The following is a 12,638-nucleotide window of genomic DNA, read 5'->3' as shown; positions in this document are numbered from 1 at the left end:
TTTCCTCCCTTTCTTTCCTTTCTTTTCCTTCTTTTCTTTCTTTCCTCAAACTTCTATATTTTCCTACAACTTCCACTAACATAAAGCCTTAGTAATACCCATCTTTAAAAAGCCAAATGACCTTACTGCCCTCCCTATTACTTTTAAGCCCTCTAATCCACTTAAAGGCATTTTAGTCATTTCACCCCAATTCTCGCTAACTCCTCAAGTGTCTCTAATATTTACCGCTTAATTTCTGATACCTAATTAATCACCAATAATATTCCTCGATATCAAAGTAGTCTCCAATATACGCACCAAATTCCCATTTATACCCCCAGGCTCGCCCCGAACCGGGTATAAATCCCCGCCATGACTTTTTCGCTAATCTGCTCACTAGGATCGTCTCGAGTCACAGATCACAGATATATCCACATAATAATGTGGTCTCGCAATTATCACATCAACATAGTTATGCCCATAATAGCCAAAATTACGACTACGCCCTTCTAACCTAATCAGGGCCTACATGCATACTAATACACATAGTCATGCATCTCAAATATTCAAATAGTCATATAACATGCTTTAAATCATAATCATGCATTTTACTCATTTAAGTCACACATAATTCCCATTATGCCCTCCAGGCACACTAATCAAGGCCCTTAAGCCTTATTAGCTAATTTGGGTCGTTACACCTGCGTCCCGAGCTTTCCAAGCATCGATATCCCGAGCACAGTCCCCTAACCTGGGCCTCGCCGAAACCCTAGTCACAATGCATTAACAACATTCATCCATCAAGTTCTAATCCGATAATTAGTTTCAAACCATAATTATAATCTCCGGGGCATTGAATTCTATCAGTCTGGGTGATAAAATCCATCCCGAGCCTTAACTAGTGAATTCCCAAGCCTAAAACCTCTTAAAAACCCAAAAGTACCTTAAGCGCCGCGGCCCTAGGGACTCATGCCGTGGCCCCCAGCTCAACCTGAGGCCTTGCCTCAAAATTTCCCACACGCGTCGCGGCCCTTGCTGAAGGGCGCCGCGGCACGCCTCCAATTTCTGACGCCCCAAGTTCTAAGGGGCTGTGGCTCAGCAAGAACAGAGCCGCGACCCTACCCCTCGAACCCAGAAAAACTCAACATTTCCACCTCAAAAACCAGTCTAATTTCCCCCAAAATCAAGCCAACAATCCAGACTAACTATCACATAGGTTCTAATGCAATCTCAGCATCAAAACCTAACAAAGACTAGCCCCAAAACTCAGCCAAGCAATCAAGAACAAATCCAAACTTAGCTAACATGCAAACTCTAATATTCGACCTTAAAACCAGCTGCAAATTGACACAATTCAACATATTAGGAGCTTACCTTGATGAGTTATGTTTCTGTGTAGATTCTCTAAGTTCCAAGCTTTAATCTCCCCAAAATCCCAGCTCCATTTCTTAGTCTCTAGCTTGATTCACCAAGAGTTTTCCCCAAGGCTTCAAATGGAGAGAAAGAAGAAAACCAAGAGGTGAAGGGAATAGGGTCAGTTTAGAGTGTTCTAAGTAATTCTCAGTTTTTTTTTATTCAACTTAAGTCTATAAGGTTACCTCAAGGCTCAGGGTACCAAAAACGTCCCCGAGGGCAAAATGGTAAATTTCCCCAGTATTCCCTCCTAGACATTCTAACCTCAAATATATCTCCAAATATGTATTTCCACAACCCGATAACCCCATAATACATCTAATACCCAAAATAACCCTCGACTCGCCCTGAGTCGAATTCTCAACCCCGTTGTGACTTTCTGGCTAACTGCTCCCTAGGACTGTCTCGGATCGTGCTACACAGATATATATATATATATCACAAACATATCACATTCATACCCTCAACGGGCTAAAATCACAGACATACCCCTAACATCCAAACGAGGCCCACATGCATATTTGATTCAACTAAACATGCATCTCTATCACATATTATATCCATAATTCACTTATTGCCCTCCAGGCACGCTAATCAAGGCCCTAAGCCTTATTAGCAAATTTGGGTCGTTACAACTATCCCTTCCTTACAGAAATTTTGTCCTCGAAATTAGCTGAATAACTCGGGATACCGCTCCCTCATCTCTGATTCAAGTTCCCACGTCGCCTCCTCAACCTTGTTGTTCCTCCACAACACTTTCACCAAGGCGGTGGTCTTGCACCGCAAGACTTTATGTGACAGTCATAATCCCGTGATCTGTAAGGGGAAAGACCGGGTAAGTTGTGCAATCCCACACCACCTGGGGAAGGTCAAGTGTGATGATTCTAAGACTGTGTAGGTATGGGACTACATAGTTGAAGAGGGCTTAAATGGATTGATGGGTACTACCTATATCAACAAGATGCATCTTCTTTTCGGTAGCCCATCACTTGAGAACTCCAAAGTTAAGTGTTCTTGACCTGGGGCAATCTAGGGATGGGTGACCTCCTGGGAAGTTCTCCTAGGAAGCATGTGAGTGAGAACAAAGCACGCTGAAAAGACTCGTGTTGGTTTGTAGGGCCAGTCGTCATTCCAGAAAACAGCCATAGTGACGTGGGGCGTCACACTTTATCCTTCTGGTCAAGAACCTGAACCGGCCTCTCCTCATAGGACAAATCCTGATCTAGCTCCAAATTCTCATAACTCAGAACGTGCGTCGAATCTGACACATACTTTCATAGCATGGACACATGAAAAACATCATGAACCCCTGATAAAGCTAGAAGCATCGCTAGTCTGTAAGCTACCTCTCCAACCCGTTCCAGAATCTCAAAGGGGCCAACAAACCTAGGGCTCAGCTTGCCCCGAACACCAAATCGTTTCACTCCCCTCAAAGGTGAAACCCTAAGAAACACATGATCACCAACCTAAACTTCCACGCTCCTGCGTTTCAGGTCTAAATAATTCTTCTTACGACTGTGGGAGGCAAGCATTCGCGCTCTAATCTACTCAATCGCCTCATTGGTCCTCTGAACCATCTTTGGACTCAGATTTCTCCTCTCACTTGTCTCATCCCAATGGATAGATGATCTACACTTCCTTTCGTAAAGCATTTCATACGGAGCCACTCCGATCGTCGCTTGATAACTGTTGTTGTACGAGAACTCGATCAAAGGAAGATACTTACTCCACGATCCCTCAAAATCTAGCACACAGGCTCGCAACATGTCCTCCAATATCTGAATCGTCCTCTCAGACTGTCCATCTGCCTGAGGATGATATGTGGTACTAAACCGTAACTGCGTGCCCATAGCCTTCTGTAGACTCTCCCAAAACTTGGTGGTGAAGGTGGGGTCCCTGTCGGATACAATCGACCTCGAAGCCCCATGAAGTTGAACAATCTCCTTCATATATAACTCAGCATACTGCTCCACAGTATAAGTCATCCTAACAGGAAAAAAGTGGGCGGACTTGGTATACCTATCCACAATCACCCACACTGAGTCATGTTGTCCCACGGTCCTCGGCAAACCAACCACAAAGTCCATGGTGATATCTTCCCACTTCCATTCTGGAATCCCTAGAGGCTGCAGCAACCTCACTGGCCTCTGATGCTCAGCCTTGACTTGATGACAGGTTAAGCACTTGGCCACATAATCCACCACATCCCTCTTCATGCCCGACCATCAATACAAAACTCTCAAATCCTGGTACATCTTCGTCGTACCTGGGTGTAAGGAATAGGGAGTGGTATGCGATTCATCTAAGATTGTTAGGAGTGTGTCCTAAAAGCATGTAAAGACATTCATTTTTTCTGTGAATAAATAAATACAATGGTTTATTATTATCATATTTATATTGTTAAATTATTGTTTGAATAATTTTGTAAATATCAGAAAATTTTCATATTCATTATTGAGGATGTGATCTTGTATTAGTACGAGAGAATTAAGATCACATGAATGAATAAAAATAGTCAACAACAACAAATTAAAGTTATGGAATTCTTTAATTGGAGTTGTAAGTATGGTTTACTGAGTATCATAATGATACAAATAATCTAGATTAGGATTATTGATGCGGAAAGATATCTCGGTAAAGGTTCTTTATATAATATGATTATATATGACATGGACCGATATGAATTAGAGTCTTTATTCAAAAACCATTTAATAATAAAGACTTGTAATTCATATCATAACTGATGATCATTTATAGATCAACCTAAATACTGAGTGTTCATGAACTCCTGTTCATGTTTATTAAATCTTTTGATTCATTTGTTAAGGTCTCTTCAAAGAATGAGGCTAATGACTTTTGTTTTGGAGATTTAATATCATGGATGGCTGGGAACATGTATCAACAATACGGAATCTAATCTTTCCTAACGGATCGTATATTAGTTCCCTTAAGGGTTAATTCTGGAACTGAATGATTTTGAGCTCAAATCTATAATTAGATTATAGATTAATTATTCACTAGTGAATTAATGGTACTTAAGGAATAAGAAGTAAATTAGAAAGATTAAATGGTAATTCTCCCATTCTAATTTATGAACTAATTAATTAGAGGGTTAAACTATTGTAAGATGGTTATATCAATGGACGACTTAAGAAAAAGATTTCTGTAAAAGTATATCTATAACATAAAGAGTGCAATTCTGAATTTATAGTGGAGTAATATCAGAATTAATAAATTAACTATTATAATTAAAGAGTTTAATTATTTAGTTTCAATTTATTGGAGCTTGATGTTATAGGTCCATGGTCCCCGAAATGGCTCAAACAATCACTGTCAAAGGCAAATACAAAAATGGGCAAAAAGGACTTATGTGATAAGTAAAATATTTTTCTATGTATCAAACATAATTATTGTTTAATTATGTGTAATTAATTAATTATTTATTTGATTTAACAAAAATATAATTAATTTTGAATTAATTTATTTTTGGGATTTTTGGTATTTAAATAATAATAAAAATTGGGAAAATCACATGCCATCACAGGCATGTGGTACACGTGTGGCACAGTGCACAGGCACTGTGCTACACGCATAAGAGAGTGTACTCAGTCTCTTGATTCCACAATTTTAGTTATTTAAATATTAAATAAATAATGAGATATTTTAATATGATTAAAATATTATTATTTAAACAAAAATCTGATAACTGATTAGTTATTTTGAATTTGTTTAAAATAACAAATATTTTAATATATTGGATATATTAAATATAGGATATCAGTTTTTCACAAAACGTAACTTTTTAGGGATAGAAAAATATCTAGGAATCTCTCTCAAAGAAAGAGAACAGTGACATAAACAAAAGTCATTGTTCTTCACAAAACCTAGGTCCAAACTTTATCAGATCTCATGTGATGAGAACATCTGATAAATAGTTATTGCTTATTATTTGTATAGCGAGCCCACACTCGTTCTTTGTGTGCCTGAGAACATTTTGGAAGATCTTGGTGTGAGATCTCAAGGATTCTGCCATACAAAAAGATAGCAGCAAGGAAGGACCTGAGGTAATTTTTCTGTTCATGTCCTTGATTCAATATATATATATGAGTGTGAAGAAGTAGATCTAGAAATCTTATGGGATTAATCTAACAATTTGATTGTTGTTCCGCTGCGTATAATCTCTGATTTGATCAATAAAAACCAACAAAGATCTCCTGCCGGATATCATAATCCATCGGAATGCAGATTCGACCCTTGTACTTCAGTAACCCCATCTCTGAGATAGAAAAGTCCTTAGTCGCTCCAACTAAGACATTCTCACTGTGACCTCTCAATTGGGAATATTTCCCCTGCGCCTCCTTGATCCTCTCAAGGAGTGTAGACTGAAGAGTGATGTTGGCCAACCGACCAACCACCAACTCTATACCTACTCTAGTCATCTCCTCGGCTAGCTTATCAGATATCTGTCTCGAGCTAAACAACTGTCCTGGGCCTTTCCTACTCAATGCATCAGCCACTACATTAGCCTTCCTAGGATGGTATAGGATATCACAGTCATAATCCTTAACCAACTCCAGCCACCGTCTCTGGCGCATATTCAGATCCTTCTGAGTAAAGAAATATTTCAAGCTCTTATGGTCGGTGTATATCTCGCACTTCTCACCATAAAGATAATGTCTCCAAATCTTAAGTGCGAATACCACCGCTGCCAACTCCAGATCGTGCGTGGGATATCTCTGCTCATACTCCTGTAACTGTCTCGATGCATAGGCTATCACCTTCCCAACTTGCATTAATACACACCCCAGACCCTGTCTGGAAGCATCACAATAAACTACAAATTTCTCATTATCTGTCAGCAAACTTAACACTGGCGCGGTGATCAATCGCTTCTTCAACTCCTTGAAACTGTTCTCACATCTGTCCGTCCAGACATACCTTGTCTTCTTCTTTGTCAGTTCTGTCAAAGGCGTAGCTATTCTGGAGAACCCTTCAATGAACCGCCGATAATATCCTGCTAAACCCAGGAAACTCCTCACTTTAGGAACACTGCTCGGCCTAGGCCAATCTCTTACTGCCTCAATCTTACTTGGATCAACCAGAATCCCCTCCTTACTAACAATATGGCCCAGAAATGTAACTTGTGGTAACCAGAACTCGCACTAACTGAACTTAGCATATAACTTATGCTCCCTCAACCGCTGTAAAACCAACCGCAGATGCTGCTCATGCTCTGTCTCTGAATGAGAGTACACCAAGATATCATCGATGAACACAATCACAAACTTATCCAAATAATCCTTGAAAACCCTATTCATCATATCCATAAAAGTTGCTGGGGCATTGGTTAATCCAAAGGACATAACCAGGAATTCATAATGTTCATACCTCGTTCAGAAAGCTGTCTTTGGTATGTCCTCCTCTTTAATCCTTAACTGATGGTAACCTGATCGGAGGTTTATCTTGGAAAACACTGTTCTTCCCTGTAATTGATCAAATAAATCGTCGATCCTAGGCAGTGGATACTTGTTATTAATGGTTAGCTTATTCAGCTCCCTGTAATCAATACACATCCTAAGAGATCCATCCTTCTTCTTGACAAACAACACTGGAGCACCCCATGGCGAGAAACTTGGTTTGATGAACCCCAAATCCAATAACTCCTACAACTAAATCTTCAACACCTTCAATTCCGCCGGAGCCATTCTATAAGGTGTCCTAGATACTGGCTCCGCTCCTGGCACCAACTCTATAACAAAGTCAATCTCCCGCTGCGGCAGCAACCCTGGCAAATCTGCCAGAAACAAATCTGGGAACTCACACACCAATCTAGTCTCTCCCGGTCCAACCGACACCACCTTAGAGGTATCCACAACGCTCGCTAGGAATCCTATGCAACCTTCCTTCATCAAGTCTCTATCCTTCAATGCTGAAATCATAGGTAACCGCGGTCCACTAAATGTCCCCACAAATACAAAGGGTACCTCCCCTTCTGGTTCACAAGTCACCATCCTGCGCTTGATGTCAATTGTCGCCCCATACTTCGATAGCCAATCCACCCCTAGGATCATGTCGAAGTCATCCATCGCAAGCTCAATCAGAATCCCTACCATCTACCTCTACTGGTAAAGCTCTAATCCATCTCCTAGAGACTACCAGTTCCCCAATCGGCAATAAAGTCTCAAAACCCCTAGCATACAACACACTAGGTCTACACAGCTGATCTATCACTCTAGCAGACACAAATGAGTGAGTAGCTCCCGAATCAAACAATGCAATAAAAGAAGATTGTAACGACCCAAAATCGCTAATAAGGCTTAAGGGCCTTGATTAGTGTGCCAGGAGGGCATGTTGGGATTTATGTGTGATTTTATGAGTTAAATGCATGGTTATGATTTAAAGCATGTTATTTGGCTATTTGTTTAACTGAGATGCATGGCTATGTTTACTAGTATGAATGTAGGCCCGGATCGTGTTAGAAGGGCGTAATTGTAATTTTGGCCATGTTGGGCATAACTGTATTGATATGTGATAATTGTATTCGGTGAATTGTACCACGTGGGTGTGGTTTTATTATTGTGATGCACGTGCCGAGACGGTCCTAGAGAGCTGGTTAACTTAAGAGTCACAACGGGATTTCTATACCCGGCTCGGGAGGAGCCTAGGGGTACTTTGGGAATTTTATGGGTAAGTTGAGATTTAGCGGGTAATGGTTATTGGAGATTTAGTAACCTGGGTAACCATTAGTTACTGCTGTGGGTAACAAGTTTTAAGGTAAAAAGTGATAGAATTGAAATGAAGTGTAAAGACTTAAGTGTCCTTTGAGGTTTAGCTAAGGAAGATTAGTAGGAAAGGGTAAAAGGGTCTTTTGGCAAGGGTTATATGCAAGTTTCAGCTGGGATTTAAGGGGTTCGGTTTGGGCATTTGGGTTATATGATGGCTTTGCTAAACATAAAAAGAAGGAGAGTTAGGGCAATGAGAAGATGAAGAAGAAGAAGAAGAGGAAAATGGGCTGAAGTGGGAGCTTAGGAGGTGAATCAAGGGAGCTTGTAGGGTGGATTCTCTACTTGAGGTATGGGTTTTTGAGCATTTAAGTTTGATGTCTGTTTTGAATTGTGAAATCTATAACTTGAGTTAAGTTTTTAGTGTTTGAGTTTGGTGTTGCTGATTTTTGCAATCTAAGGGTGGATTGTTAGGTATGTTTGTGTTTTGAGCTTGAACCTAGTGCCTATAGGTTGTTAAGTTGTTCATATGAAGTTTCTAATTGATTTTGGGGCTTAGGTGTGAGTTTGGGTTGAATTGGGTGTGTTTTGGATGATGAAATGCAGAGGAAAAACCCAGTTTTTCTGGGTTCGCGAAGGAGCGCCGCGGCCCTGTTCTTGGGCGCCGCGGCGCGAGGCTGTTATCAGTCAGGGGGCTTTCTGACTTCGCTGGGCGCCGCGGCCCTTGCGGGTAGCGCCGCGGCGCTACGCCTTTTTCAGGAGGGGAAAATTGCATTTTTCAGCTTTTGCTCCGGGGGTTCGGGGGATGTTTCCGATGATTTGTTTTAGGGATTTGGGAGTCCCGAGAGTGTGGGATTGGTCCCGGGAGGCGGTTTTTGATTTGATTAGTGTTGAGGGATATTTCTTGTGTGTTGTGACTAGGTTATTGGTGAGGCTCGTGCTTGAGGACCGTGCTCGCGGCTTTAGTGCATCAGGAGGCTCGGAATGCAGGTAAGAAAACCGTAACACCCGATAATAGGGCATGGCCCCACTGTGTGATTGTAGGGCATGGCCCCGGATTGTATTATGTGTAAATGTTTAACCTTAAATGAACCGTGATGTGTGTGAATGTTCATTTCGAATGTACTATATGTGTGATTATGATGAAATGAACGGCAAGGGCCGAGTACGGCGTAGGCCGGGGCGGCCGTGGGGCCGAAAGTAACACCTAGCACATGGGATGCTATAGTCAGGGCGGGGCCCGGTGGATACATGTGTTATGCTATATTCAGGGTGGGACCCAAGGGATACATGAGTTATCCTCGCGGTGAGAACCGATACCCCAGGCTTCGGTAAGGCTCTGGGGCGGCTTGGTTGTGTTTGCTTAGTCTAATGGTTGACTTGTTTATCTGTGGGCTATCTGATATGATTAAATATATATATTGGCATATGTTATGTTCTGCATGAGTTTTCTTGCTGGGCTTCGGCTCACGGGTGCTCCGTGTTGCAGGTAGGGCAAAGACTGAGTCAACCAACCATGAGTACGGAGAGCGTGAAGCGACGCGTACATGTTTGGCCTGCCCGACTGCTTTGGTTGGGGGTTTGTTTGAAAATGGCTGTAATAATCTATGATTTTTATGATCAATCAACTGTAAACTCATTTCAAGATGTAATTAGTTTTCAAACCTTATTTTGGGATCCCAAATGTTTAATACTAGAAGTTTTATTGAAACGACGCATTTTTCTAAGATTACAGCCTTAACTTTTATTTAGTCACACTTTTGTTTAAAAACCTCGGTTAGCGAGCTCTTTGCACACTGTTTTGTCTTAAAACTCACTTAGTAACGGCTCTAAGGAAGTAGGGCGTTACAAAGATCCAGCTCTAGAAATCTGACCTGTCACAACCGAGGGGCTAGCCTCTGCCTCAGTCTGAGTCAAAGTAAATACCCTGGCAGGAGCAAGACTGTCACTCTGCTTCAGCTCCTCTTTCTTGACTTGAGGGAAATCCCTCTTCAAATGACTAGCACTCCCACAGACAAAGCAGGCCCTAATCCTGCATTCACCCTGGTGTCATCGCCTGCACCGCGGACACACTGGAAAACTCCTCCAGTTGTCACTTCCACCCTGACGGCCAGTAAAAGCACCCCTGCCCTCCTATCTGAACTGGGAGGAACAAATGAATCTAGGGCCTTCCTCTTCTTCTCACTAGAGCCGCCACCTCGACTGGATCCAATAAAAGAAGGCATTGTCCTCCTGGCATCGCGCCTAACAGCGCTTTGCTTCTAGATCTAATCCTCGGCCCCCTCAGCTGTAAGGGCCTTGTCTACAACTTGAGCATAAGTAGTAGTCTCTGGATCTAAGGTGATCTTCACATCACGGGCAATCATAACATTCAATCCTCGTATGAACCTGTCCCTTCTTGCCGCATCAGTCGGCACTAAATCTGGCGCAAACTTTGCCAATCTGTCAAATCTAAAAGCATACTCAGTCACGGTCAACCGATTATGAGTTAGATTAATGAACTCGTCCACCTTCGCAACTCGAACTACAACACTATAGTACTTTTCATTGAATATGTTTCTGAACTCTTCCCAAGTTATAACCATTACATTCCTTCTCTAAACTACCACATCCCACCAGATCCAGGCATCTTCTCTGAACATGTAGCTAGCACATTACCTTGAACCCTCATAAAATCCAAAATTGAGGAAATCATATTTATCCACTGCTCTGCCCGTAGTGGGTCTGATCCACCTTCAAAGGTGGGAGGATGTTGTTTCCTGAATCTCTCATACAAAGGTTCCCACTTGTTCTCCATAACAGATTGAACCGCCACTGGCGCCACAACCTGCTGAACTGGTAACCTAGTGACCTGACGTGAGGCCTGCTGCCTCAACTGTCGAAGATCTTCCTCTATTTGTTGCAGTCTTGCTTCCATCTCGACAAACATCTCTTGCCAATTCTGTGGGGCAGGTGGAGGTTCCTAACCCTGGTTGTCATCCTCGACCCTACTGCCGTGGAGTCTAGATGATTGTCGAGGCATCTCAACAAATATGCCTGCAACCAACGACACCGCTCATCAGGCATGATAACAGCATCCAAAACCACCCCCCAATCACATCAACCAACCACAGACAATAATTCACATAACGTACAAATAGCATATAACACACAATGGGCCATGCCCTGGCATCATGCATATGTTAACTCATTCATCATGCTCTATATAAGAGAAGCAGGCAAACAGGGCATTCAAGCACATATTCAGGCATATTAGTCAATCATACCAACTGTTGACGCGGTTCTTCGCCAACAGGTAATTAAGAAAATAAGAGGAAGGGATTAGTGCTTATGTTGAACCGAAATAGATGAATGATCTTTTGAGAATGGGCTGGTGACACAAATATGTTTTTAGGTGGTTCAAAGGTTAAAATCCTTCTACTCCACCAGTCAATATTATTGCTATTTGCTTGGTATTCTTTTACAGGGTATTTCTTACACAATAGAATCCAACCCCTTGTAACTCCCAGTGTCTCCATATTTATAAGAGAAGGCACCTGGGAGTTGGTAAGAAGGTCATCCCGTGACCTTCTTACCTATCATGTCAACTCTGTGACATTCATGATTGATTCCTAAACCTGACACATAAGTGTGGTCAAATAAATAGGTAAGGGGGATAATGGGCCGCACGGCCCAACCCAGTTGTGGGTGTCTGAATACGCACATTCCTGCTGCGTGTCCCAGAAGTCAGGGATATATCAGACACGTGATGTCTGATATATGCACGTTTACCTTGCGTGGTTGACTTTATAAGGGGTCATAGCCTCCAACCCCAGCTCGTACCACGAGCTGGATGCTTCCCTCGACCTGCGATCTTCAGAGTCCAACTCAGTCTGATCTTGGCAAACCTTTATGCTACCTCGAGCTGAGGAGGTGGGATCTTTTGATGGCAGCTCCAGTCTGTGGGGATGTCCACGTGGCTGAGATACAGTTTATGTCGTATCTTAGCTCGCTAATAGCCCGTGGGAAAATCAGGGCGTACATTTGCCCCCCAAGCCCCTGCTCGTGGTACACAACGTCGTATAGGGCCACAGTAGGGGCTTTTAGGCTTCCCCATGAACTCTTCCTATTCCATATTTTACGCAGGCGCCGAATACGTGGAATATCGTGGTTGGTGACGGTACGTCTTCCGAGAACCGCATTTAATGGCCTAGCCTATACTCAGCCGTCGTTTCGTCTTTCGAGTAGAGAGCCTTGGATCCCACATCAGGGCAATCCAACGGCCCTCCTCACGTGGCCTTTCACATATATAAAAGGGGTGGCCACCTTACGCATGGGCCACCCGTTCATTTGAAATTTTTTAGAAATTTTCTTCTTCTTCTCTCTTCATTTTCAAAAGAAAAACCCTCTTCTTTCCGACCGCCATTCCTAACGCTCAAGAAGTTTAGGCACAAGGGTTCCTTTGAAGCTTTGGAATCAACTACTCCGACGAAGCCCCTACCTAGGCGATCCCTTCATCCTCTTCTCAACCAAAACACACTGTAA

The sequence above is a fragment of the Humulus lupulus genome, chromosome 6 (assembly GCF_963169125.1).
Source record: "Humulus lupulus chromosome 6, drHumLupu1.1, whole genome shotgun sequence".
Lineage (NCBI taxonomy): Eukaryota > Viridiplantae > Streptophyta > Magnoliopsida > Rosales > Cannabaceae > Humulus > Humulus lupulus.
This window is presented reverse-complemented; position numbering follows the sequence as displayed.